The sequence below is a fragment of the Pogona vitticeps genome, chromosome 1 (genome assembly GCF_051106095.1).
Source record: "Pogona vitticeps strain Pit_001003342236 chromosome 1, PviZW2.1, whole genome shotgun sequence".
Classification (NCBI taxonomy): domain Eukaryota; kingdom Metazoa; phylum Chordata; class Lepidosauria; order Squamata; family Agamidae; genus Pogona; species Pogona vitticeps.
This window is the reverse complement of record NC_135783.1, coordinates 240,219,401-240,224,251: the sequence shown is the minus strand read 5'-3', so window position 1 is coordinate 240,224,251 and position 4,851 is coordinate 240,219,401. Positions and strand designations below refer to the sequence as shown.

Sequence of the window (4,851 nt, the reverse complement as noted above, 5' to 3'; positions counted from 1 at the left end):
CAAAAGTTCCACTACACAATTCTCGGCAGTGGCCAGTTGGGAAAATAAAAAGCAAGACTGCAACCTCTGTAAAATACTAAATTGGGGTCATTCCCTTTAAGGAGGCCACACTGGAAGATAAAGCACATGTGGTGCTCACTAGCTAAAGGATTTTATAAGAATGCAGCAGTAACAGACAATTGTTTAATAGGCAACAGATGGTCAGTTTTGTTTCAAAAGCCACTTTAACAACACTCCAATTTAAGCTGTGTATTTGCTAAGCAGTACAGTTACTTTAAAAGAGAAAGAAAGACTGACACAGAGAAGAATGGACATCAGGTTTAAAGCAAACATTACTCTAAGAAGCACACACCTTAAACATTTATTTTTACCTCTCTTTTGTTCAGTACTGACAAACATATATTTTTCTTTCCCAAGGCTGAGTTGAGCAGGATGGATTTGTTTTCCAAAACCCTGTTGACATTAAAATGAATAATTAAACAGATGAGCTCCCAGTTAATTTTTCCCATCCAGTTCCTGTTTATTCCATTTAATTGCTCATTACATCTTGAAGAGACATCTTTGCTGATGAAGAGGAGTGTCTTTCCCTGCCTCTTGAATCTTTGGGCAAAAGCAGGCACCTATGCATCCTTCTCTGTGAAACAAGGAAAATAGTCATAATATCATAAAATCCATGAAATGGACAGGACCCAATCACTCATCTAATCTAGCCCCTTATTCACTGCAGGATCTAGAAGGTGGCAGGCAGCCACAACATCATGGACAGGGGACCCAACCTCTGTTCCAGTCTCTCCTGCAAGGAAGAAGCCACTGCCTGGGTTTTGGTCTTGTTCCTTGTGAAAGAACTTGCAACCATTTAAAGAGCCTCCTCATGCTGAGCTGCAATGTGTCTCTCTAACCGTTGTCTCCCATTGGTTCCACTCTTGTCCTCTGGAGAACATTATATTTCAAGAACTAGGAGTTATGTTTAAGAAACAGCAATAATAACAATTACATTGCTGTTGGTCTACTGGAAGAAATATGGCATGCCCAGCCTTACAGCCCAGTTCTTTCTGTATTTTTACCCCAAAATAAGCCTCATACAATTCAGTGGGATTTACTCTCTAAGAATTATGTGTTCGATTGTAGCTGTTCTGTTATTTTTCATGGATCTACCTGCTCAGGGTATTTTGCCAGATAGATACTGAATTGCCTTTTCTGCAAGGTGCATGCCACATAAAGCACAATTATTCGTTGTAGTACAAGTGAGTGGAATGGTGAATTCAGCAGATACGAATCAAATCTCTGTTACTCACAGGGAGACCACACATAATTTCTCTTTTCTCTGACCCAGTTCTATATCTGTAAAGTGGGAATAGTTGGCATTTAGCTGGCATGTCAATTTAAAATAAAAGCTGGAAGAAATGTTGGGAAGGAACCCTTTGGTGTGCTTAAATGCTGCTTTCATATGGCTTTTATTTTGATTCAGAAATGATAGATGGTGGAAATAAAAGGAGGAGGAAGTAGAAGAAGAGCCTAAGAGCGCCTAAGGACAAAAGAGCTGTGAATGATGAAAAGATCCAATCCCTTCAACCTGCAGAACAGCCAGCTTGATACATCAAGATGTTTACACAATCGCAAGGATGAGGATCTCATCTTACTAATATTTATAGTACTACAATGAAAATAATGACACACCGCTTCTGGTTCCCTACCACCAGCACTATGGCCATTGCTGTTTCAGACTGGTGAGTTCTGGGAAAGAGCCCAAAGTAACTTGTCCAGGCTGTGCAGCTATTTATTACTAGTAGTGATGAGAGTGTAAGCCTGTAGATGAGAACAAATAGGGCACTAATCCACCTCAAGTCCAAACTACCCTGAGCAGGACCACTCCTGCCTGCTTTCTTACCGGAAGCAGAGGGACGAGAGCCTGCATGTGCTCCCTTCTTCCTGAACTCTGAGTCTCCTGGGTGAGAGTAGAACCTTTTGAACGTGGAAGCAAGATAAAGTTTTCTGTTTAATCAGCTGAATTGCACAGCAAATAAATGAATGCAGTATTTTCTGTTCAAGTATCATCTGGAGACTCACTGCTTGTTACTCATGGGTGCACACACATACCGGTACACACACACACACACTCTCTCTCTCTCTCTCCCTCTCCCTTTCATGTTTTCCCTTTGCTAGATTCTGGTAAATTTCAAATGGGATCTGGTCTTGATTTCCATCCTAGATTTTTGCAGAATGATATGTACAGGACATGACTGCGGCGGAGAAATATCATTGAGCATCGCTTATGCATACCCATTCACTTTCTAAGCAGCTGTGAGTACACTTCCCATTGGTCAGTGGGACGAGGGAATAGCTGAGGAGTGATGCTGTGCTGATCCTTCTCTCTCCCCACCCCCCGCTTGGCTTTATGTGGTTTTCCTGTAACCTAAATGTCATACGGCTAAGAAAAGCTTTCCATTCCATTAAGAAAGGCTTGTGACTCTGAGACACTAAAGCCATGGGCATACATAGTACAGAGAAAATGCCGCCTGCCCACTTGAATGAATCCAAGTAGCTTGGGCAGATCTGCTAGCCCGAACACAAGAGCATCAGAAGTAGCAGTGATCTGAAGAAAGGAAGGTAGGGTGGGGATGGGAGCAGTCTTTTCCCTTGGCTTCCTCCACCTCTTGTTTCTCTTTCTGTGGCATGCCAGGCTGAAAAGAGAAGGTTGTGGTTTTTTAAGCATTCAATGTATGTGTGGGGAGTGTGTGACAGGAGACAGTAGCTCAATGTGATGGTGCTTTGCTTCCCATCACAGGCAGGAGATAAACAAACCACCTCCCAAAAGCCTTCTTGCCCCAAGAACCCTCCCGAAAGGGAGTAGATTTCCCAGCAAGAATTTCCACTTATTTCCTCATTCAATTCAGGGGTGCTACATCATTTCATTGAGGAGAATAGGGAGATAAAGAGGTTGCACATGTACGACTGCTAGTGTGCTGGAGACTTCACTCACTACAAGAGATCTAGGGAAGAGCTAGGTTGCGTCTGACTTGGGAAATGACTAGCTCTCCTTACACTTTTGGATTGCAGATTCCATGATCTCTTCACTACACTTGGAGGCCACCGGGTTTGCCAAGTTAGTAATATCTCATTTCCTGAGATTTCAGGGTCATACTTGAAACCACCAGGTAGGCTCTTGTGATGCCACAGGGACAGGCCAGACAGGGTTGAGAGGAGGCAGAACTCCCTCTGGACCTATTGACTATGAAAACATGTGCAAAATATTGCATTCTCTGCCTTGCTTCAAATTGCTTAATTCACCCAAGTACAGGTGTTCACCGGTACTCTGTTCAAGTCCCTGGGTTTTTTTTTTAATGGACCAGTTTTGCACAAGGACAAAACACATCTGAACAGCTTTGCCTGGCGCCAGCTGGGAGCAGACAATGAAGTGTGTCCATGTAGTAAAGCAGCCTCACATACACAAACCACATTTTTCTTCATTCTGCACCACTTGCACTGAGACTTGTTTCTCTGCCTGAAGATCTAAGGATGTATAGTACTTCCCTGAGACCTCAGGTGTGCCCCGAATCCTGCCAACCTGAGGATTCATACATTTCCCACCCTTATTCTACAGGCCTGACGTAAGGAGAGATAACTTCTAGCTTACCCTATAATTGGAATTATTATGGTTGGTGGGCTTTTGACTGTCATTAGTATTGCTTAGCAACTTTTTTCTTTCCAAGCAAGTTATTCCAGTAAAGCAATTAGAGGCTTTCTCAGAAGATGTCAGAGGGAGAACATTATTCTTTTGGACTCCAGAAGAAGTTCACTCTTGCTTTGTCTCAGAGAAATCCGGTCCCCACCCTTTGACCGTTATGTTTCCAAGTTCAACTGCAGCAGGGAAGAGAAGACAAGCAAACAAATCTTATTCTTGACCTTACTCATTGCCAAAACTTTAAAAAAAAACACCACACAAATAAATAGAAAAAGCAGTACTCCAACATTCACTTAAAAACCATTGCTAGGATTCTTCCTCAGAGCAGCTGATTTAACCAGATAAGTGAAGAAGTTACCATGCTTACTCTGGGCCTTGTAAGCTCAGCACACATCCCAGGTAGTCGGCAGTACGCCGTCCTTCGGGAAGAAATGGAGGAAGCCAAAGATAGGAGAGAAACAGACACAAAGTGTGATGAAACAGCAGCAAGTATAGGTCATGTAAAATCTGTAGTATCATAATGTCACAATACAGTGGGGTCTTGACTTAAGAACTTAATCTGTATTGGAAGGCGGTTCTCAAGTCAAAAAGTCTGTAGGTCAAGTCTCCATTGACCTACAGTGCATTGAAAACCAATTAATCCCGCAACAGGCCGTTTTTGTTCCATTTTGTTTTTTTTCTGGTCTGTAAGTCAATTCTCAGGCTGCAAGTCAAACCTAAATTTTGCAGCCAGAGAAGTCTGCAACTCAAAAAGTCTGTAAGTCAAGCCATCTGTAAGTCAAGGGTCCACTGTATAGCACAATATAGCACCATTTCTCCTGAAGCAATCTCTCCTAAAGCAATCCTTCTGTCCCTGCAGGAATCGCTCCAGCCCATTTCCAGATAAGAGCAGCTCTGTCACTGGACCAAAAAGGTCCAGCTTGGGCATGGATCAGGGTTGGGCCATCTAATATTACTGCATTTAGTAACTGAGGGTCTAGTGTATGCTATATAAAGCTTAAATGTGTTACACAGTATATAATGCACCGTTTTTCTTTCATCACTTTTTCTGTGGCTACTCCCAGATTATGGAACTCTCCTTCTCAGGAGGGTCAGCTGGCCCCTTCCCTCCCTTCCTTCCACTGGCAATTGAAGGCCTCCATCTTTAGAGAGGCTTTGGAGAAGTAAGT

At 42.8% G+C, this 4,851-nt stretch overlaps 1 long non-coding RNA gene across 1 annotated transcript; it reads right to left on the bottom strand.

The window, feature by feature from the left end:
- Positions 1-506: 506 nt before the first annotated feature.
- On the bottom strand, positions 507-3,764 carry LOC140702006 (uncharacterized). The gene is made up of 3 exons (XR_012081053.2): positions 3,635-3,764; positions 1,889-1,962; positions 507-634 (listed from the first exon to the last, which is right to left on the bottom strand). It is a non-coding gene; the product is annotated as an uncharacterized LOC140702006 (long non-coding RNA).
- Positions 3,765-4,851: the final 1,087 nt, after the last annotated feature.